At 40.3% G+C, this 25021-nt stretch overlaps 1 protein-coding gene across 2 annotated transcripts in view; it reads left to right on the plus strand.

Moving 5' to 3' along the window:
• Positions 1 to 784: 784 nt before the first annotated feature.
• The window catches only part of syt12 (synaptotagmin XII), a 262160-nt gene continuing 237923 nt past the window's right edge, over positions 785 to 25021 (plus strand). Inside the window, exons 1-2 of one of the 2 annotated variants that reach the window (XM_072273117.1) lie at positions 785 to 1297; positions 2990 to 3116. The gene's annotated coding sequence lies outside the window, so the exon portion shown is untranslated. The remainder of the gene's footprint in view (positions 1298 to 2989; positions 3117 to 25021) is intronic. The other variant, XM_072273118.1, reaches the window with a different exon arrangement.

The raw sequence follows: 25021 nt of genomic DNA on the forward strand, positions 1-25021 counted from the left end.
GCCACCTTTTCTGAGGCATCACCTATTGAAGGTCCCTGAACGTTCGGCAGGCTAGTGCACATGATGGAGCTGGCTGAGCTTTCAACTTTCTGCAGCCCGACGGTGAAGCAAGCAGTTCGAATGCTCTTCACTGAAGAAATTTGCGAGCAATCGGATTTTCAGCAACTGCAGATTTTCTCTTGTTTGTGTGTCGAAATTTGCAGGTGTTTTTGTGACATACCAAATCTCCTCAGACCCCCAATGAGATATCGCCACGGTCGCGCTTTCTTTGTATTTGCATCAATATGTAGACTCGGGTAGATCCTCACCCATGAACTGGAAACTGCTCACCCTTTCCACTGTTGAAGCCTTGATGATGACTGCTGTGTGTTCCCTCGACGTCCCCATCCCCATCCTGAACTCCACAATCAATTCCTTGGTTTTACTGACGCTGAATACAAGGTTGTTGTTGCGACACCACTCAACAAACTCAATGTGTCAATGTCCCCGTCCGTTTGTCCGTCTGTTTGTGTCAGGGTTCCCTTGTCTCTGTGCCAAAGGTCGTCCCTTCCCTTCCTCGCCTGTCGGTTTTAATTTTTTTTGTTCAAGAGGTTTTTCAGGTGCTCTCCCAAATAATATCTCACATCAGTGGGTGGAAGTCATCTCTGCAAGGCGGTCCTTGCGCAGTTAGACTCGTCTGAGTGGTCGAGAGAGAAAGAGAGAGAGAGAGAGAGAGAGAGAAAGAGAGGAGAGCACTTCTCTCTTTTTTTGCCAACACACGCACAGAACTGGAGTTATTTCGGCGAATTCTTCCGGAGTCCCAGCAGGTGAAACACAAGCACTAACTCGCGAAGGTTGTGGCTTATCCAGAGAGCGCTCTGCTTTAGCCAAGGGGGCGGGCTTGTCTGAGCCAGGACTCGGCTGATACCGAAGAGAGGAGGGAATCCCCTCCACTCCGCTCCAGGACCCGCGGGGTTTGTAGATGGTACTCGGTTGGAGCCTGTGCGCCACAACTGGCGGGATCCGCACCAGGAGCCCGGCGGAGCTCTGCGCCAGGGACCTTTTGCGGCACCATCCAGTGATCTCAGGACCGCAGAGGCAAGAGCCGACACGACAAGTGCAGCTGAGTTTTAACAGCTGAGCTCGCGGACGCTACTCCCACTTTTCAAGAGAGTGCCCTTACAGAAATCGCGTCAGTGAACTGCATTTCTTGCAATTCTCAGTCAGCGTTACCCAAATCTGGAGCTCCGGGGAAAGAGCGACTGGAGTTCAGCGGCGAAGCTGGCTTCCCGTTTCGGGAAGAGTTGTGTTATTTCTGGTACGTGTCTGATTATCATAAATTGTGAGTAGGATTGGGGAATTACGCTTTTTTCCTTAAATTTGGTTTATTAGGACTGATCTTACACATTGGTTGGGTGATTATTTTAATTGGTTGTGCGACGGTTGCAAACCGTGTTCTGCATTGTATACTTGGGGCTGGGTGTAGAGTGCTGTATATTGGGAATGTTGTGTTCTGCTACGGTTCGCCCGCTTCGATAATACTGTAATTGAAAATATATTGATCAAGAATCTTGTCTGTCTTATGTGGTAGAGTGATTTTACCAAAGGTAGGACTATTGTGGCCGGCGTGTTACGGAGAATGGGGCGCTTCATTTGACTGGATTCCTATGCATAGTTATTTGTTATGGCATTGTATTTGGCTTGAGTATGCTATTTAATGTTGAGTTGGATCGGAATAAACGTTTCGTGTTGGGATATTTGGTACAGTGCTTGATGCGATCGCAGTTTGCGTATGCTTGAATTCCGTGCCTCCGTCTCACTGACTGAGTTTCTTATACGTGTGTAAATTACATTTCATAAATTGTGACGCGGAGATTCCGCGTCTTGTGTGGGTTTTATCTAGTAGGAATCCCACGGAAGTCTCTCCCGAAAATGAAGCGCATCAGTACTTCTCCGCTGCCTCTATTTTGCCACATTGCTTGTCTGACTTCTCACCCAGCCGAAACTTCTTCCACTTAAATAGTGGCGAGATGTCGCCTGCAGTTCCCCAACCTCCAACTTCATCCCTCTCCCTGGCAAGAGCTGAAGCCGATCTGAACTCGTTATAATCTTGGGATCGTTCCTGACCGCAAAATGGAAATTGGTTCATAAGTATGTGTCATGATTAAGATGCCTGTTACCAGCTCCTTGATGTCACTCAATTCTGATTCTGCCTCAGCTCAGCTCTGCTGCTGAATTCGTCTTGCATGTCTTTGTTATTTCTATACTTGATTATTGCAAACAGTCTCCGGGCCAGCCTCCCTCTGTCACCTCTCTATGGATGACATAATTCAAACACATGCTTCCTTTACCCGCTTCCCATCACTCCCTTTATCCCTCATTTATCGTATCAATATCTTAATCTCCATTTTGTTGCTGTTTTCAAATTGCTCTCTGGTCTTTTTGTGGCTCTACAACTCTCTGAGATCTCCAGTTCTGGCCTCTGGAATGATTTTAAAAAAACTGAACTCCCACTGCTGAAGCCCTGACTTTTGCAATTGACTTTTTTTTTTCTTTTTATCAGCACTGCAAAGAAATGACCATAAAACATTTTGTTTTGCTATTTGCTCTGCTATTTCTTTGTATGACTCAGTCCAATTTTGCTTGGTGGGCTCTTAAGAGTTATTTTGTGATGTTCTCTTACATGAAAGGTAATATTTAAGTTCAGGGTCACTGTTGTCATCTGCTAGTGTGAACTGTTTGTGATGGCATTATCCTATTTTGTATGACTGTCCAACGTGCAGGTTTATGTTTTATGCTTTCAGCCAATTCTCAATGTGTTTCCTGTATTCTATAAAGATTATATGGGATTTGAAATAATCTAACATGTGAGTATTGTGCTTATATTTGTAAACCCTTCCTTGCAGAAAACTTTGATGTGTATAAGAGTAGCAGCAAGTAAAAAAGAATTAGTTTCTCCATAGTTAGACTGATTAGCAATGGCAGTTACATTCTATTAATTTATCCACAGAAGTTCATTTAACTCTCTTCAATGTTATTCAACTGCAAGAATAACATTAATAGAATGCACAATCAAGTCGAAAAATGAATGAGAGTATTCAAGAATAAACATTTCACACTGAGGACTGCAATCTAATGTAAGTCTTGCATTTCTTAATAAGTTGCTAATAGGTTATAGATGACTGCCACTACAATGTTTAACATGCATCATCTACAGTCTGTAGAAAGAATTTTGAAGCAAAAATAATCTTCACTTTTTACAATAGGAAATTATTATAAAAACTCTTTAATTTGCATATTTTGCTTTGTGAAGAAATTTGCTGCCAAAAGAACATTTGTTTTCTTAGTCCATTACTCTAAGGAAAAGGTTTGTTAGATATTACTGAGAGAACTTAAAAATAGCTGGAGAAGGCCACATGGATAGTTGAGAATGCTGTGCCATTTAAATAGCTGAAGTTAAATCAGAAATTCTCATCCTATTTCAAAATCACCTGATGCTCAAAACTCTATGGATATCAATTTTAAATATACTTAATAATTTTATTGATAGGTTTCTTTGTTAATGAAGGAGGGGTACAACAAAAAGATTTACTGCTTCATTACTCCAGTAACTTAGGTTCAAATTGACCTCTGTATCATATGTGTGGAGTTTGCCTATTCTCCCATTGTTCATGTGCGTCTTCTCTGGCTGTTTGACTTCTTCCCATGTCGCAGAGATATGCTGGCTGGCTGGTTACTTGACCACTGTAATTTGATTGTATTGTGTATGGGTGAGTGGTAGTGACTGGGAGGTAGTTGATAGGAATGTAGGGAGAACAACATGAAATGAGTGTATGATTAATGTCATGTGTGGTTAATGGTTGATATCAAATTGGTAGTCCAACAAGTTTGTTTTCAAGTTGTATGTCTCTGTGATTCTTTGAATTTTAAGGGTTTGCAGCCTTCTGAATGAGAACTATTTCCTCATTTCAGTCCTAATTGGCTCTTCAGCCAAGGAAAACAACCCTTCAAAATCTACAGTGTCAAGGCAATGAAGATCACTTCACTGAGATTTTTTGTTGAAGTTCCAATCACCAAAGGATGTCACCCATTATGAGTGATGTATCTTCGTAGTACACTTCTCCCATCCCAGGAATCAATTTTATGAATTTTTGCACAGCTGCCTTGTGTAAGGGAGATAAAAAAAAACACAACACCCTAACTGTGGTATTATCACAGCTCCATAAAGCAACAAAACATTGTTACTTTAGTATTCTACCCACATTTACGATGTGTTAATTATCTTCCAAAATGCATGGTAATAGTTATATTTTTGTACAAAGAGCTCCAAATCTCTCAAATTTGAATACTCACTAATATCCCATCTTCTTAAAAAGATTGTTTCCTTTCTTCCTACCAAAGAGAATACTTTCACAGAGCCATACACTGTGCTCCATATCTTATCTTTTTGCCCAGTCATTTAATCTATTTTATACCTATGCAGCATTTTTTTTTGCATTCTCGAAGCTTGCTTTCCTATCTAGTTTTATATCATCAGCAATACTAACTGTATTGCATTATCATTCAAATGTAGATTAGGAGTAGCTAGGCTACAAGCATTGATATTTAATTCTCAAGGCACTCAATTAGTTATACATGCAACCTGAAAATGATGGTCAATGGCCTATTTTGCTATCCATTTTCAGCCAGTGTTAATACATTACCCTCAATCCCACGAGTCCTGATTCTGCATAACAATGTATGATTTTGTTAATTGTCTTCTAAGAGTACAAGATGTACACCACCCACTGGTTCTCCTGATTCACTGATTAACTGGCTGCATCACTATCTGGCATGGTGTATGGGGCAGGCTACTGCACAGGATTGAAGTAAGCTGCAGAGAATTGTAAACTTAGTCAGCTCCATCATGGGAACTAGGCTCTATAGAATCCAGGACATCTTCAAGGCTGCATCCATTATTAAGGACCCCACCACCTAGGATATGCCATCTTCTTATTGTTACCATCAGGAAGGAGGTACAGAAGCCTGAAGGTACATACTTTATGATTCAGAAACAGCTTCTTCCCCTCTGTCATCCAATTGCTGAATAGACATTGAAACCATGAACATTATCTCACTACCATTCTATTTATTTTTTTGCACCACTTATTTAATTTATATATTTACATACCTACTGTAATTCACAGTTTTTTTCCTTATTTTATCATGTATTGCCTTATATTGCTGCTGCAAATATAACAAATTTCATGACACATGCCAGTGATATTAAAGTCGATTCTGATTCTGATTCCCCATCAAATCTACTTAAACCCTTAAAATAATGATAAAGTTGCCAGACTCTGTTTTCTTTTCAAAAATCAGTATTGTCTCTGGACTCCATATAATAAAACATACATAATAATGCTGAAGAAGATCAACACATATCTAGTAGAATGATGCTAGAACAGAGAGTTTATATCAATGAGAAAGGATTGGCCAGACGGGGCTGCTTGTTCTAGAGAGGTGAACAGTCAGAAGTCTTTAAAATTTGAATGGGTTTGACAAACTTCTATCGATGCACAGTGGTGAGTATCCTAATTGACTTATCAGAAACAGGTATGAAAACACCAATGCCCAAGAATAGAAAAGACGAAAGTAAATGGTGGATTCGGCCCAGTCCGTTGCAGCAAAGTCCTTCCTGCCATTGAGCTCATTTACATGGAGCACTACCACAAGAAAGCAGCATCCGTTATGAAAGACCCGCACCATCCAGGCCATGCTCTCTTCTCACGACTACATTCGGACAGGAGTTACTGAAGCTTTAGATCCCACACCACCAGCTTTAGGAACAGTTATTACCCCACAACCCATCAGGCTCCTGAATCAGCGAGGATAACTTCACTCAGTGAGGATAACTCTGAACTGAATCCACAAACTAGAGACTCACTTTCAAAGGATTTTTTACAACTAATATTCTCAGTATTTTTTTTGGCACAGTATATCTTCTTTTTCACATTGGCTGTTCATCAGTCTTTGTTTTATGTATTATTGTTTGCAAATTCTATTGTATTTATTTATTTTCCTGTAAATGCCAGCAAGAAAATGAATCTCAAGGTACTATATGATGAGATATATGTATTGATCATAAATTTACTTTGAACTTTAAACTTTGATTAGTTATTTCCAGTTGTGAAATAAAGCTGAGGTAAAGTCAAAAACATAAGCCAGATATACAATATACAATAGGGAAGTTGGAAATGATGATTTTACATGGAAAGTGGATAGAACGCTAAATACACTGTCACATGAATAGTTGAAGGGAAGAACTTTCTTGTATACAAAAAGAAGCTAAATAAATAGAAGGGAATGCAAAGTGTTAATAGAATCTGTGGAGTAGGAGGTGAGTTGTTTAGAATATTACTATAGGCACGGGCCCATTGATCTGAACTCCCAGTACTCAAGCTGTAATTACAGTAAAACTCCAATAATCTGGCACTTGGTTACTTGGAACTCATGATGGTCTACCATCTCATTCACCCTTTGGTCCAGAGTATGAGCCAGGAGTCCAGAGTGTAGCTAAGGCATCCTGGACTGTGGCCATATGTACAGCTGGAGGCAGGGTTACAGTCTGGAGCACTAGGGACAGGGAACATGGGCAGGTTTACTACAAGAGATAGGCTCCAGAACATTTGTACATTTCCCACTCCCTTTAAGCTGATCATGGTCATCAGAAAATTTGTTATACTATTGTCAGAAAAAGGTTTAATACCATTGGCATATATTGTGAAATTGTTAACTTAGTGGCAGCAGTACAATGCAATACACGATGATAGAGAGAAAAAAAACTGTGAATTAAACATTAGGTAAATAATACATAATTTTTAAAAAAGTAGTGCAAAAGAAATAGAAATAAAAAAGTAGTGAGATATTGTTCTTGGGTTCAATATCCATTCAGAAAGCGGACGTCAGAGGGGAAGAAACTGTTCTTGAATCATTGAGTGTGTGCCTACCTGCTTCCTGATGGTAGCAATGAGAAGAGGGCATGTCCTGAGTGGTGGGGTATCACTTATATTTATAATTTATTATTATATTGCGATTTGGAGGTCCAATGTGAAGAAACAGAACACAGTTAATGGCAGGACACTGCCATTGATGTACAGGGGGATCTTAGGGTCTAAGTTCATAGCTCTTGAAAGTAGCTCCTCAAACTGATAAGGTGGTAAAGAAGTGTATGGTATGTTTGGCTTTATAAACTGAGGCATTGAGTTCAATTGTCAGGAAGTTATAGTGCAGACTTATAAAACTCTACTTAGGCCACATCTGAAGTATTTGATTCAATTCTGGTTACCCCATTATAGGAAGGGCGTGGAGTCTTTGGAGAGTGTGCAGAAGAGTTCTACCAGGATTCTGCCTGGGTAAGAAGGCATGTACTATGAAGAGAAGTTGGACAAAGTTGAGCTGCTCTTTCTGAGGTGGAGGAGGCCAAGGAGAGACCTAAAAAAAATGTTTATAAGATTATGGGAGGTATTGATATATTAGACAGCCAGCAGCTTTTTCCTAGGGTTGAAATGTCTAATACTTGAGAGCATGCGTTTAAGGTGATGAGTTCAAAGAAGATATGTGAGGCAAAAATTTTACACAAGGAGAAGTGGATGCCTGAAATGTACTGTCAGGAATGGTAGTGGGGGCAAATGCAATAGGGGTTTTTAATTACTAATTTAATCAGTTTGGCTCAATGCTGTGGGGTGAAGAGACTGTTCATGTGCTGTATAGTTCTATGTGACATGTAAACAAACACTAAATAAATGTGTGTTTATTAACATCCAATAGTCTGGAACATCTGTTGGTCTGATACCTCCACAATCCCAAGGGTGCTGGATTGTCAGAGTTTAAAAACCTTATTCTTTGATCTAATGCCATCTGAATGTCTGCAGATATCATGTAAAGAGTGCTGAAAAGGATCTTCCACAGAAGTTGAATTCTTGAAAACTAGCATGTGGTTGCAACATACATCTGTTGGGAGTCTGGCAGACCATAGGGCTCACTCTATTCTTCAGTAGGCAGGACAGATAACTGGAGATCAAAATGTTGCCTGATATTAAGAGTATTAGGTTGAAGTGAGCAAGCATTCAGTTCTTTTGTAGTAGTTCCTTGTTCAGGCGCGGCATCAATTCTTCTAATCCCCATCCTAGTACAGTATGTTCTTTACTGATTTCCCTTTTGATTGTGCTGCAGTTCAGAATTATTTCCTGCTGATACTCAGTAAAAAAATAATCACAGGATGTACTCCTAACATATTAACAGTTAAGTAAAGTCCCAATTAATCCTATCACTCTCTAAAATACATTTTCATATTAAAAGTCATGTGAAATATATGCAGATAATATATGGATATTTATCCAGAGTCTATGCCATCCGAAGAAACAATGCACTAGTTTTGGTACTGTTTCCAGCGGCTGCTTAACAAGTTCAGGAATAGCAATCTGGCCTTCTGACTGGAGATGATCTGAAAGTAGGCCCCATAGTTATTTACTTACCACTAATATGCACAGCAAGCCTATCATTATTCTGAACTCTTCTATTGGATCATCTTAAAGTTTATACTGAAGAAAATAATGGCAATTTTTCTTGCTTGTCTTTCCTAGCTATACCTCCTTTTGCATAGTGGGATCTTTGCATTTCCTTACTACTTCTTCCTTTACCACGATCCAAAGATGTCTCAAACAGAGCACTCTTGGAACTACACCTTTGAAATGATTTGTATAGATCTAAAATCATGGACCTATTTTTGCCTTCCATGCTTCACTGTAAACTTAAAACCTCATGCTGTTTGCAACTTTGGTAAAAAATGTATTTGAACCAATGTCTTTCTGTGTTTCAGTCTTTTATAAGTACATACAACTCAGTGTATACTGTTTATCCTCCTCTCAATTGGTTTGATCTGACATCCGCAAATTTAAAAACTGTGCCACCTGTATACATATTTAGACTAGTCACATGTTAAGAGGAACAATGATCCCAACCATTGAGGAAATTCAGTCTTCTGTCATACAAAATTCTCATCAGATTACCATAGTAATGTTCAGCAATGGGGCTGTTGGACATTACTTCTAACATATTTTAGAAAGTCATGCACGTGATCCACAAGTCTTCAGTTGTTTTATCAAAACACACTCTTATTTCTTCCAAATTGACATTTCAAAAACATAACCAACTTATACATTCTATTCTACTACCTTATTATGGATACATATGAATAGCCACACATAAAGATCTAAATGAGTATCTATTTCTTATTCTCCATGAAACATGGTGATTTTTCTTTCATGAATAATGGTTGATTTGGACGTTTGAAAGTGAGCATACAGCCACAGCAAATATTTAGAACGTTAGCCTTTATATGTTTAAGCAACTTTATTTGAGAGTTAAGGCCATGCTTGGCACATTTCATAGTTTAGCATATATTTTAGCAAAGGAAATATTGTACTGTAATAAAAATATTGTCATTGGTTAGGTTTCAGTACGTAGCATTGCACAATTAAGTTCATGAATTGATGAAGGTCATTGAGATTATGTAAAGTATTCAGGAAACCAGCATCACTGTTTTAATTCCCTAACAAGATAATTTATTCTTTATGAAACATTGACACATATAAAACAGACTTGAGAATATATATTTTTAATGTACACTTTCTTGGATTTCTTCATATTGCACATTGGACCAATTTATTACAGAGAGAAAGCTTTGGATTTCGCAATAGCTTTGTGTTTACGTATATGAACAGGGATCCTCTTGGAAATAACAGTAGTTTATTGCTCATTTTCTCCCAAAATAAGATACATTACTTAAGTTCATGTGTTCTGATGAAATCTATAAAGTACATTTCTGTATGAAAAAAATAATCACAGTTATAACTGGATAAGAATTTTATCCATTTTAAATTGTTTCTGCTTTGAGTAGAATTAACAGCTCTTTCAAACTAACTGTCAAGAAGTCCAGCGTTTGTAACTTTGCCAGTGTTTAGCTTATTTACATCATAACACCTTGTGATGAATAGATTACTAAAGGAAAGCAAGAAACTTTTGCTAGAATATCTATGAATAATATTAGCATTACACAAAGTATATTTTACGTTTTTGCACCAGTACATTCAAGAAGCATAATCCCAGTAATTCACTTCAACAGATGCAGAATAGAATATACTGAAACTTTTCCAGATGCACATTCCTATGTATACAGTAAATGGGCTCTTCTTTAATTGTAGGATATGAGGAAGTGTACACTGTAAATCCACAAAAGCATATCAATATAGGGACACCATAATTGGTGCACCATGATTGCACTGTTCCACATCAAACAATAATACCAGTGCGTGTAGACACAGATTGCAAGACACTAACACCCTTGTTTACAGTATATAAGTTGTAGAAAAGATTTCATTCATTCATTGGTACATACATAGTTTTAAGGATTATGAAAAACAAGTTCAAAATCAATGCTTATTGTGTCAGATTTAATTTTACTTGAGAAATAACTGCTGCTAAATTGGGAAAAGATGTATTTCTGAAATAAATATGCTGTGTCTGTCAGAATATTTGAAAATTAAAAATTAATATGTTGTTGTATCATTTTTACTGTCTAAAATTAATGCTTCATAGCATTTAGTAACATTAGCTGCCATATGAAAACAGTTCTTAATACAACAATATAACTATAAGCCCATATGACCTACGAGCAGAAACAGGCCATCCAGCCCATCGAGTCTGCTTTGCCATTCCATCACAGCTGATTTATTATCCCCCTTGCTCCCCCATTCTCCTGCCTTCTTCCTGTAGCCTTTGACATCCTTACTAATCAAAAATCTATCTACCTCCGCTTTAAATATATACAATAACTTGGCCTCCACAGCATCCATGGCAGTGAATTCCGTAGATTCACCATCCTCTAGCTAAAGGAATTCTTCCTCATCCGTGATCCAAAAGGATGCCCTTGTATTGTGAGGTTACGCCCTTTGGTCTTAGGCTCCCCCATTATAGGAAACATCCACTCCACATCCAGGCTGTCTAGTCCTTTTAATATTTGATAGACTTCTATCAAATGATATACCTCCTCGTTTATCTAAATTCCAAACAGCCATCAATTGCTCCTTGTATGTTAACCCTTTAATTCCCAGGATCATTCTTGTGAACCTCTTCTGGGCCCTTTCCAATGCCAGTACATCCTCTCTGAGATATGGGGTGCAGAAATTGCTCACAATACTCCAAGTGTGGTCTGTCCAATGTTTAATAAAGCTTCAGCATTACATCCTTGTTTTTATACTGAAGTCCTCTCAAAATTAATGCTAACTTTACATTTGCCTTCATTGCCAACAACTCAACCTGCAAATTAATCTTTAGGGAATGCCACACGGGGATTCCCAAGTCCCTTTGCATTTTTGATTTCTGAATTTTTTCCCCATTTAGAAAATTGTCACTGCCCTTATTCCGTCTACCAAAGTGCATGACCATACAGTTCCCTGGACTATATTCCATTTGCCACTTCATTGCCCATTTTCTTAATCTGTCCAAGTCCTTTGGTAGACTTCCTGTTTCCTTAACAATACCTGCCCCTCTGCCTGTCTTAGTATTGTCTTCAAGCTTGACTACAAAGCCAACAATTTCATCATCCAGATTATTGACAAATAAGGTGAAAAGAGGTGGTCTAACACTGATCCACTGGGTTTATGATGCTGTAGATCATCCACTGTAAGGTTTAATGTGTTGTGCATTCAGTTATGCTCTCCTGCACCCCTCTTTTTTAATACATGGTTACTTCAATCGTTGTCACCTTCCTGTCAGCTTGAACAGGTTTGGTCATTCTCCTTTGACCTCTCTCATGAACAAAGCACAGAACTGCCACTCACTAGATGTTTTTTTGTTTCTTACACCACTCTCTGTGAACTTTAGAGAAGGTTGTGCATGAAAATCCCAGGAGGTCAGCAGTTTCTGAGATACTCAAACATCCCCATCTGTCACTAATAATCATTCCACAGTCAAAGTTACTTAGATCACATCTCTTCCCCCTTCTGATGTTTGGTCTAAATAACAATTGATCCCCTTAACCATGCCTGCATGCTCTCATGCATTGAGTTGCTGCCATGAGATTGATTGATTAGATAGTTGCATTAATGAGCAGCAGTACATAATAAAATGGCCACTGAGTGTATGTTATGAAATCTGTTGTTTTTATGACAGAAGTACAATGCGAGACATAAAAATTGCTGTAAGTTAGAGTAAAAAATATAAGTCCAAAAGAGGAATTGTGAGGTAGTGTTCACAGGCCGATGAACCATTTAGAAGTCTGATTTCTGAAAAGTTTATGTGAGCATCTTCAAGCTCCTGCACCTCCTCCCTGATGGTAGAATTGAGAAGAGGCCATGTCCCAGGTAGTGAAGGTCCTTAATGATGGATATTGTCATCTTGAGAAACTGCCTTTTGAAGATGTCCTTGATTGTGGGGAGGGTTATGTCCCTGGTGGAGCAGGCTGACTCTACAACAATCTGCGGCCTCCTTCGATCCTGTGCATTGAGGTCTCCATACGAGGTAGTGATGTAACAAGTCAGAATGCTCTCCATGGTACATTTGCAGAAACTTGCTAGAGTCTTTTGTGACATAGAAAATCCCCTCAAACTTTTAACAAAATATATTGTAGCCACTAGTGTAGCTTCTTCATGGTTGCATCAATATGTTGGGCCCAGCAGAGCTCCTTGGAGACGTATGCTTTGAGGAACTTGAAGCTCTTGCCATTTCCACTGCTATGTGCTACTGCTTTCTACTCCAGTTTGGTCAGCTAAACCACAAGTTAGTCAAAAATTGTGTTGTTATTCAAATAATATTGTTCTGTGCAAACATTCTGTGGCTTGTACTCATCCTATCAGCAACTACATTTCAAAGGTGAATTATTGGCTATAGGGGTCTTCAGAGGGCAAGAAAGCCCATGTAATGCTTTAATTATTTTCACATCTATCAATTAAACTAATGGGTTATGATAAAGAGATGATCACAAGGCTCTCTTAAAATGTTCTCTGGGTTCACCTGCATTGTGGTCAATTTTGACAATCAATCAATAAACACATTTAGTAGGATTTAGTAGGATTTAGTCTGGACTGGGTTAAAGTATAAAGATAGATTGCGCGGACCTGACTTTCATTCTTTTTAATGGTTTAATGCTTCAATTTAATATCAGAGAACATATACATTATACAACCTGAAATTCTTACTCTTCACAGACATCCATGAAACAGAAAGAACTCCAAAGAATGAATGACAGAAATGTCAGAACCTTTAAGCCCCTTGCTCCCTCCCCCTCCCCCTCCAACACACAAGCAGCAGTGAAAGCATCAAATCTCTCCCTCTTCTTCCCCCCACTTGCTCCAGCAAAGGCACCTTGCTCTTGTATTCAGATTATCAAAGGCTAATACAGTTTGGGTATTTAAAATAATACCCTATCTAAATAGCCTAGGTGCAGAAAAGCCCTTTCCTCTTAAAGGTCTTGTCTGTGCAGAATTTGCTCTATGGGGACTTCACCCAGGTATTCTGGTTTCCTCTCAAATCCCAAAGACATGCTGGTTGGCAGTTTAATTTGGCCACTGTAATTCTGAGTGGCGGGGTGGAGATATATCTCTACCAAAAGAGGTGTAAAGTGCTCTTTCCCACCGCTAGCTCAAAGGTCACCCTTGGGCAAGGTGTAGCATGTGCTTAGCCCCCTCCCTGATCAGGGTGACATGAAAAAGGGCTTTGACCTGTGACCAATCTGGACATTGGAAGGAAGGGATTTCACTCAGGTCCACTGCCCGAGTAAAAAAAACCAGCAGCAGGTCGCTACAGTGAAAAAGAACTTTGACCAGCGAGCACTTGGCATTTGGGTTTGATTAACACAAGCAAATTAAAGGAAGGCAAGGCATGCATGGCGGCCATTGTCTGAGAATACAGAGTCAGGGTGGTGATCTTGATGATTTAGCTCCTTGAGACTTCAATCAGGGAAAGTTTCAGGTTATGAATTTTTTTTTCTTTCCCTTCTTTATATCTATTCAGCTAGGACAGTAGAGATGCCAGGCAGCATAGTTGAATGCTCCTCTTGCAAGATGTGGGAAGGCAGGGAGACCTCCAGTGTCCCTGACGCCTACAACTGCGAGAAGTGCATCCAGCTGCAGCTACAAACAATCTGTGTTAAGAAGTTGGAGCTGGAACTGGATGAATTTTGAATCATTTGGGAGGCTGAGGGTGATAGAGAGGTAATTACACGCAAGGAACAGGACACAAGAGACTGGGTGACAGTCAGGAAGGGGAAAGGGGTTAAGGAGCCAGTGCAGAGTACCCCAGTGGCTATCCGCCTCATCAATAGATATATCATTTTGGATACCGTTGGGGGGGGGGGTTGATCTAACAGAGGAAAGTCACTGTGACTGAGTCTGGCTCTGTGACTCAGAAGGGAAGGAAGGAAAAGAGGTGTGCTGTGGTGATAGGGGATTCATTAGGTTGCAGAAAGGACAGGAGGTTCTGTGGGTGAGAATGAGATTACTGGATGGTATGCTGCCTCTCGGGCGCAAGGGTCTGGGAAACCTCAGATCAAGTCCTCAGCATTCTTAAGTGGAAGGGTGAAGAGCCCAACATCGTGGTCCATGTAGGTACCAATGACATGAGTAGGATGAGTGACAGTTCTGCACAAAGAGTTCAGAGATTTAGGTGCTAAGTTAAATGACAAGACCTCCATGGTTGTGACCTCAGGATTGCCATTTGTGCCATGTGCTAGTGAGGCCAGAACTAAGAAGATTATATAGTTTAACATGTGGTTAAGCGGTTGGTGTAGGAGGGAGGGCATGAGATTTTGGGATCATTAGGCTCTCTTGCAGGGAAGTTGGGACCTGTACAAACAGGACCATTTGCACCTTAACTGGAAGGGGACTAATCTCTTTGTGGGAAAGTTTGTTAATGCTGTGCACTGGGGTTTAAACTAGGGTGCAGTGGGACCGGAAACAGAATACCAGAACAATTAGTGGAGAGTTTGTGGAGGCAGATGTTGCTAAGACCTCAGAGACAGTTAGGAATCAAAAGGTTGAGCATGGTACAACTAGTGTCCTAAGCTGCGTATATTTCATTGCAAAACACATCACAGGAAAGGCAGATAATAGTTCTGAAGATGAGGTAGCTAGTTTACAAACAGAGGCAATGTATAGTGAGGAGAGGCTGTTGATAGGGCAAAATTACAGTCAATAGGATGAGCTGCAATGTAAAAGGCCGACAAAATCAAGCAAGGAGGACACAGGACTGAAGGTGTTATATTTGAATGTGCACAGCATACGGATAAGGTAGATGAACTTGTAGCACAGTTGCAGATTGGCAGGTATGATGTTGTAGGCATCACTGAATCATGGCTGAAAGAGGATTATTGCTGAGAGCTTAATGTCCAAAGATGCCAATTATATCAAAAGAACAGGCAGGAAGACAGAGGGGGTGGCATTTCTCTGTTGGTAAAAAATGAAATCAGATCATTAGAAAGAGGTGACATAGGGTCAGAAGGTGCTGAGTTATTGTGGATAGAGCTAAGGAACTGCAAGGGTAAAAAGACCCTGATAGGAGTTGTATGTGGACCCACAAACAATAGGAAGGATGCGGTCTACAAATTAAAATGGGGGATAGAAAATGCATGCCAAAAGGGCAATATTGCAATAGTCTTGGGGGATTTCAATATACAGATAGATTGGGAAAATCATGTTGGTGCTGGATTTCAGGAGGGAGAATTTCAAGAATACCCACGAGATAGCTTCATAGAGCAGCTTGTGGTTGAGCCCAATAGGCTATCAGCTATTCTGGATTGGGTGTTGTGCAATAAACTGAAATTGATTAGAGAGCTTAAGGTAAAAGAACCCTTAGCGGAGGTGATCATAATATGATCAAATTTACCCTGAAATTTGAGGAGAAACTGAAGTCAGATGTATCAGTATTACAGTGGAGTAAAGGGAATTACAGAAGCATGAGAGAGGAGTTGGCCAGAATTGATTGGGAAAGAACACTGGCAGGAATGACGGCAGAGCAGCAATGGTTGGAATTTCTAGAAGCAACTCAGAAGGCTCAGGATATATACATCTCAAAGAGGAAGAAGTATTCTAAAGGAAAGATGACACAATCATGGCTAACAAAAGAATAAAGCCAACATAAAAGCCAAAGAGAGTAAAATTTAGTGGGTGTTAGATGATTGGGAAGCTTTTAAAATCAATAGAAGACAACTAAAAAAGTCATTGAGAAGATAACGATGGAATACCAAAGTAAGCAGCCAGTAATATTAAAGAGGATACCAAAAGTTTCCTCAGATACATAAAGTGTAAAGGAGAGGCGAGAGTGGATATTGGACCATTGGAAAATGATGCTGGAGAGGTAGTTATGGAGGACAAGGAAATAGCTGATGAACTGAATAAGTACTTTGCATCAGTCTTCATTGTGGAAGGCATTGGCAGTATGGTGGAAGTTCCAGGTATCAGGGGTCATGAAGTGTGTGAAGTTATAGAAACATAGAAAATAGGTGCAGGAGTAGGCCATTTGGCCCTTCAAGCCTGCACCGCCATTCAGTATGATCATGGCTGATCATCCAACTCAGAACCCTGCACCAGCCTTCCCTCCATAGCCCCTGATCCCTTTAGCCACAAGGGCCATATCTAACTCCCTCTTAAGTATAGCCAATGAACTGGCCTCAACTGTTTCCTGTGGCAGAGAATTCCACAGATTCACCACTCTCTGTGTGAAGAAGTTTTTCCTAATCTCGGTCCTAAAAGGCTTCCCCTTTATCCTCAAACTGTGACCCCTCATTCTGGACTTCCCCAACATCGGGAACAATCTTCCTGCATCTAGCCTGTCCAATCCCTTTAGGATTTTATACGTTTCAATCAGATCCCCCCTCAATCTTCTAAATTCCAACGAGTATAAGCCTAGTTCATCCAGTCTTTCATCATATGAAAGTCCTGCCATCCCAGGAATCAATCTGGTGAACCTTCTTTGTACTCCTTCTATGGCAAGGATGTCTTTCGTCAGATTAGGGGACCAAAACTGCACACAATTCTCCAGGCATGGTCTCACCAAGGCCTTGTACAACTGCAGTAGTACCTCCCTGCTCCTGTACTCGAATCCTCTTGCTATAAATGCCAGCATACCATTCGCCTTCTTCACTGCCTGCTGTACCTGCATGCCCACTTTCAATGACTGGTGTATAATGACACCCAGGTCTCGTTGCACCTCCCCTTTTCCTAATCGGCCACCATTCAGATAATAATCTGTTTTCCTGTTTTTGCCACCAAAGTGGATAACTTCACACTTATCCATACTAAATTGCATCTGCCATGAATTTGCCCACTCACCTAACCTATCCAAGTCAACCTGCATCCTCTTAGCATCCTCCTCACAGCTAACACTGCCGCCCAGCTTCGTGTCATCTGCAAACTTGGAGATGCTGAATTTAATTCCCTCATCCAAGTCATTAATATATATTGCAAACAACTGGGGTCCCAGCACTGAGCTTTGCGGTACCCCACTAGTCACTGCCAGCCATTCAGAAAAGGTCCCGTTTATTCCCACTCTTTGCTTCCTGTCTGCCAACCAATTCTCTATCCACATCAATACCTTACCCCCAATACCGTGTGCTTTAAGTTTGCACACTAATCTCCTGTGTGGGACCTTGTCAAAAGCCTTTTGAAAATCACCACATCCACTGGTTCTCCCCTATCCACTCTACTAGTTACATCCTCAGAAAATTCTATGAGATTTGTCAGACATGATTTTCCTTTCACAAATCCATGCTGACTTTGTCCGATGATTTCATCGCTTTCCAAATGTGCTGTTATCACATCTTTGATAACTGACTCTAGCAGTTTCCCCACCACCGATGTTAGGCTAACCGGTCTATAATTCCCTGGTTTCTCTCTCCGTCCTTTTTTAAAAAGTGGGGTTACATTAGCCACCCTCCAATCCTCAGGAACTAGTCTAGAATCTAAAGAGTTTTGAAAAATTATCACTAATGCATCCACTATTTCTTGGGCTACTTCCTTAAGCACTCTGGGATGCAGACCATCTGGCCCTGGGGATTTATCCACCTTTAATCCCTTCAATTTATCTAACACCACTTCTCTACTAACATGTATTTCCCTCAGTTCCTCCATCTCACTGGACCCTCTGTCCCCTACTATTTCCAGAAGATTATTTATGTCCTCCTTAGTGAAGACAGAACCAAAGTAATTATTCAATTGGTCTGCCATGTCCTTGCTCCCCATAATCAATTCACCTGTTTCTGTTTGTAGGGGACCTACATTTGTCTTAACCAATCTTTTTCTTTTCACATATCTATAAAAGCTTTTACAGTCAGTTTTTATGTTGCCTGCCAGTTTTCTCTCATAATCTTCTTTCCTCTTCCTAATTAACCCCTTTTGTCCTCCTCTGCTGAACTCTGAATTTCTCCCAGTCCTCAGGTGAGCCACTTTTTCTGGCTAATTTGTATGTTTCTTCTTTGGAATTGATACTATCCCTAATTTCCCTTGTCAGCCACGGGTGCACTACCTTCCTTGATTTATTCTTTTGCCAGACTGGGATTATTATCAATAGAAAGAAGGTTCTTGAGAAACTGAAGGGTCTGAAGGCAGATAACTCACCTGGACCAGATTGTGTTCACCCGAGGGTTCTGTAAGAGGTGGCTGAAGAGATCATGGAAGCATTAATAATGATCTTTCAAGAATTACTAGATTCTGCAATGGTTCCAGAAGACTTGAAAATTGCAAATATCACTCCACTCTTCAAGAAGGGAGAGAGACGGAAGAAAGGATACTATAGACCAGTTAGTCTGACCTCAGTAGCTGGGAAGATATTGGAGATGATTATTAAGGATGTGGTCTCAGGGTCATTGGAGGCACATGATAAAATAGACCATAGTCAGCATGGTTTCCTCAAGGGAAAATGTTGCCTGATAGATCTGTTGGAATTCTTTGTCTATCCTACGATGCAGGATAGACAAAGGAGAATCAGTTGATATTGTGTACTTGGCCTTTAACAGGGTGCCACACATGAGGCTGCTTAACAAACTACGAATCTAGGGTGTTACAGGAAAGATTCCAGCATGGATAAAGCAGCAGCTGATTGGCAGGAGGCAGAGAATAGGAATGAAGGGAAGCTTTTTGGGCTGGCTGCCGGTGCCTGCTGGTGTTCTACAGGGGTCTGTGTTGGAACCGATACTTTTTACATTATATGTCATTGATTTGGATGATAGAATTGATGGTTTTGTTGCAAAGTTTGTAGACGTTATGAAGAAAGGTGGAGAGGCAGGTATTTCAAAGGTTCAAAGGTCGAATTTAATGTCAGAGAAATGTATACAATATACATCCTGAAAGGCTTTTTGTTCATAAACATCCATAATAACAGAGAAGTGCCCCAAAGAATGAACAACAGTTAAATGTGAGAACCCCAAAGTCCCCACCCCCAAGTCCTCTCCTCCTGCGCGTAAGCGGCAGCGAGCAACAATCCGCCCTCCCCCCACCAGCAAAAAAAAGTGCATCGGTGCCATCACCGATCCCAAGCATATGCTAAGCAATAGCAAAGACACAGGCCAAAGTTACCTCAAAAGCTTCGCATTTCATCCGAAATTCGACAAACCACAGGTTCTCTCTCTCCCTGACGAGGGAGAGGGAGGTGTCCCCCATTTTCACAGTAAGCAGGAGGCATAACAACAACCCGCTGGTTTACAATGTGAAAAGTCCATATCGTCGCTTTTTTCGGAAGTAGAGAGTCTACAGAAAGGCCGACAGATTAGGATAATGGGCAAAGAAATGGCAGATAGATTACAGTGTCAGGAAGGTACGGTCATGCACTTTGGCAGAAGGAATAAAAGAGTTGACTATTTTCTAGATGGAGAGAAAATACAAAAATATGAGGTGCAAAGGGACTGAGGAGTCCTTGTACAGGATTTCCTAAAGGTTAATTTGAAGATTGAATTGGTGAAAAAGAAGGAAAGTGCAATATCGGCTTTCATTTCAAGAGAATTACAATATTAAAAACAAGGATGCAATGTTGAGGTTTTATAAAGCACGGGGAGGCCTGTCTGAGTATTGTGAGCAGTTTTGGACCTCTTATCTGGATGTGCTGACAGTGGAGAAAGTTCAAAGGAGGTTCACAAAAATGATTCCAGGAGTGAATGGCTTGTCATATGAAGTGCATTTGATTGCTTTGGGCCTGTACTCACTAAAATTCAGAAGAATGAGGAGTAACCTCATTGAATCCTATCAAATGGTGAAAAGCCTTGATAGAGTGGATGTAGAGAGAATATTTCTTATGATGGGATAGTCTAAGACCAGAAGACACAACCTTAGAACAGAGGGACATCCTTTTAGGATGAAGATGAGGAGGAATTTCTTTGGCCAGGTTGTTGTGAATTTGTGGAATTCTTTGCCACAGCCAGCTGTGGAGGCCAAGTCTTTATGTCTATTTAAGGCAGAGGTTGGTAGATTCTTGATTGGTCGGAGCACGATGGGATACTGGGAGAAGGCAGGAGGTTGGGGCTGAGAGGAAAATTGGATCAACCATGATGAAATAGTGGAGCAGACACGATAGGGCTAATAGCCTAATCTGCTCCTGTATCTTATGGTATTATGGACTTATGGTCTAAGCCATGGGAGCAGGTGGTGGATGGTCATATAAGCAGTAGGTGCATATCACAAGTGCTAGTTATGCAACAACAAATGCCAGGCAGCATATCTCTGAAGTGATTGATAATGGCTGGGGTCACCCATCATGTAAAGACACCATCCAGAAGAAGGTAATGGCAAACCACTGTAGAAAAATCTACAAATGACAGTCATATCAAAAGGCCATGATCATGACCATCATAGGACGCAGCACATAATGATGCTTATGACTATAAATTGCCCTGAATGTGTAGGTGAGTGGTGGCATTTGGGGAGAGTTGACGGGAATGTGGGGGAGAATTTTAAAAAATAGATTAATGTAGGAAAAGTTCAAGTGGGTGGTTGATGGTCAGCGAGAAACTCATTGAGCCAGAGTCCATTTCTGTGCTCTCTCTATGAAGCCCTAAAGGTATGTCGCACCTGGAATTTTCCGGTTAGCGGGTGATTTCCTTCCACGCCGCTCGGATGTATTGGGAAATTGTGTAAGAGACAAATTACCAAAGTGGTTTGCCATTGCCTTCCGCCGAGTGAGTTTTTTTTTAAGAGATCACCAGCTCTTAACCCAGCATGGATGGAGAGCGTGCAAGGGTGCTGGCTGGAATCGAACTCGGGACTTCTCGCCCCGAAGCCCAGCTCTGATGCCACTACACCACCAGCTGGCACTAAGCATTCAGAATAAGATGGCAAAATTATAAAACTGGAACAATTTTGTTTTGGACTACAGTTAGGCTGATATACTTTTCCCATACATGGATTGTGGATATTTTACATTCCCCATGTCAGAAGGTTGTAGTTCTTTTTTTTAGATTATGAAGACATGCAGTCCTCTTTTATTGTCATTTACTAATGCATGCATTAGGAAATGATACAATATTTCCTCTGGTGTGATATCACAAAACACAGGACAGACCAAGACTGAAAAAAACTAACAAAACCACATAATTATAACATATAGTTACAACAGTGCAACAATACCATAACTTAATGAAGAACAGTCTATGAGCACAGTAAAAGTTCAAAGTTGCTGAGATAACTAAAAATCTGTGGGCTAGGGAGCACTGAGCAAATGTTATGCTCACACTGCACAGAAAGAGGGAATTGAGTTGAGTTAAGGACCAGCTACCGTATGTCTATTCAAATGATGCAAGGGGGTCAATTCAATGATCAGAATAGCCTACTCTTAATTTGCTGAGAACTCCAGTTTAGATTTGACAAAGTCGCAGCTTATTCATCCAAATTGGATACGCAGCTGGTGCTTCTATAAGTTTTAAAATTCTATAAGGAGCCACAAGCTACAGTGTACTGTGAATACTATCTTGGCAGGATAATATTCAAATGAAGCTGCAGTGGATATTAATTTGCATATCGTAATGGCTTTCCTAATCTCTCCATTGAAGGAGTATAAAAATCACAGTCACAGGGAGATACTAGTAATCTAAAAGCACAAATAAAAAAAACAGATCCATTGTATTTTGAACACTCAGAATGTTAGTTTTATAAAATGCATTTTTTATCCAATTGTTATGAGTAGTTTTTACTCAGAAGTGTTATTTCATCTTGGGGAACTATTTAGAAGAAAAGACTACAATTACTGAATGGGACATTTGAAGGTATTACACATTTTTGTCATTTTGAGAGGGCATAGCCTTGACTTCTAGGGATATAAGATCAAAAGAGACATCCATGACATGCACATTTATGAAAAACAGGATTCTTGATACTTTCTTTATTAATGATTAGACTGGAATGTAGTTTGCACTTAATCTCTACTGATTTGGTTGCTGGTAACCTCCAATCTGCTGGACTTCCCCATTACAGAAAATAATTTCTGTTTACTTGTTCTGCCCAGTCTCATCTTAAATGAGATCACCTGTCACTTTGTAAACCAAAGAGAATACAATGAAGTTTCGCATCCTATATTTGAGATTTAACCTTTTGAGGCACTATGTTTTTACAGATTAACAACCCAAAATATATCAAAGAGTGAGTTATGAGATGCTATTCATTTTAATATTTGTATAAGCTGATATTGATACCTTTCATCACGTTTAAGGGCACAAGTGCCATAGTTCTTGCTGTTGCACATCACTATTCAGTCCATCTTGTCAATACCACCTTGTAAAGTAGTTCCATCTCACCACCCTCTTGTTATTCCATTTACTGGCCTCTCTCCATTTCACCATCCCCTCAACAGCCCCAATCTCATTTAGCCCTATTGCTAACAAGGCTAAAATCTAGGAGGAAAGCCAGGGAGAAATGATGGTTCAATCTTTCAGTCCATTATGCCTACAAATTATATTTAGTGCCAGAGAGAGACCAAACTGTGCTGCCTAATATTGTACCCCAGCATTATATAGAAAGAAGTACAGGATAGAACCAGGCCCTTCGGCCCATCTAGTCCATGACAAAACCATTTAAACTGTCTACTCCCATCGACCTGCATATCCCTACTCTCCATGTCCCTACCCAAACTTCTCTTAAACATTGAAATCGAGCTTGCATGCACCACTTGTGCTGGAAGCTCATACCACACTCTCATGACCCTCTGAGTGAAGAAGTTTCCCCTCATGTTCCTTTTAAACTTTTCACCTTTCTCCCTTAACCCATGACCTCTAGTTGTAGTCATACCCATCATCAGTGAAAAAAGCCTGCTTGCATTTACCCTACCTATACCCCTCATCATTTTGTATACCTCTATCAAATCTCCTCTCAATCTTCTACCTTCATATAATGACGGACTTCTCACCAATACTGTACCCTTTGTTATATAGAGACAGGCTTTTGCCCATAAACATTGCACCCCAATATTACACAGTTCTAGACTACTTGCTAGTACTGTACCCTGTTCTTCTACAGGGACAGACGTTTGCATAGCAGTAAATGATTTTTTTAAAATTACAGATGCTGGAAATCTGAAATTAAAAGCACAACGTAGTGGAAACAGTCAGTATGTCAGGCTGCACCTGTGGGAAGAAGATCAGGGTTAACATTTCAGGTCCAAGACCATTCACCCAATCTGGAAAGATGGAAAACAAATAAATCTTCAATCTTAGAAAGGTGGGGAAGAATGAGAAGAACAGTGTAAATATCTCTGATAGGGTGAGATCGGCTGAATATTTTTCATTAGAAGTTTGAGGAGATTTGGTTTGTTGACTAAAACACTTGAAAACTTCAAATGTACCATGGAGGGTATTCTGACCAGCTGCATCACTGTCTGATATGGGGGTGGGGACTACTGCACAGGATTGGAATAAGTTACAGAAACTTGTAAAATTAGTCAGCTCTATCATGGGTACCAGCCTCCGTAGTATCCAAGACTTCTTCGAGGAAATCTGCCTTAGGAAGGCGGCGTCCATTGTTAAGGACCCCCACCACACTGTTGCCATTAGGAAGGAAGTACAGAAGCCTGAAGGCACACACTCAATGATTCAGGAACAGCTTCTTCCCCTCTGCCATCTGATTTCTAAATAGACATTAAACCCATGAGCACTACCTCACTATTTCTTTATTTCTATTACTTTGCGCTACTTATATTAACTTAACTATTTAATAGACAAATATATATATTTACTGTAACTCAGTTTTTTACTCTGTATTTATTAATCATGTATTTCATTGTACTGCTGCTGCAAAGTTAACAAATTTCAAGAAATATGCTGGTGACATTAAGTCTGATTCTGATTCTGGATGAGGTAGTTAGAATCAAATAGAGCTGCTTTTTCTCTGTGTTATGTGTTGCTAATAGCTAAAATGCTGCGGAACATGCCCAGTAAGCTAGGGTGTACTAATGGCGAGTGAGAAACTGACCAAAAGTCATAAATGGAGGCCTGGCAGAAACGGCCAGTTCTGATACAGATGGAAAGAGAGAACATGCTGCCCAAATTCACTTCCGAGTTTGGAAGGCTGTAATGTGCCCAGAAGGAAGATCAGGAATCCTTCATTTTGCGTTGGGCTTCATTGTAACAGTGCAGAAGGCTCAAAAGAGTTAACAGTGGGTGTAAGATGGTGAATGAAAGTGGTAAATATGAGGAAGCTCAGGGTCCCTCCTGCAGAACTAATGCAGGTGCTGTGCTAAGCAATCATTTATCACCTTCCATTTATAGTGGCTGACTCATACGATACATTCAGGTCTAGAAATGCAAAAGGAAGTGACCTGCTTTCAAAAGCTCAGCCTGGAATTTGTGTGGTTCTTGAGTCTCTGATTTCTGGATTCCCGGTCACATGCTTGGTTTTCACCTTGCTCAGAGATCCAGGCTAGATTGGTTGGACTGAGAACTGGTTAGATTGTAGTGGGCGTTGGATATATTGTGGGTCTGCAGCTAATCATACCTTAAGTACTGCATAAGTACCTTAGGCAACATTAATGGTGG

Source organism: Mobula birostris, chromosome 11 (genome assembly GCF_030028105.1).
Source record: "Mobula birostris isolate sMobBir1 chromosome 11, sMobBir1.hap1, whole genome shotgun sequence".
In the NCBI taxonomy this organism is placed as follows: domain Eukaryota; kingdom Metazoa; phylum Chordata; class Chondrichthyes; order Myliobatiformes; family Myliobatidae; genus Mobula; species Mobula birostris.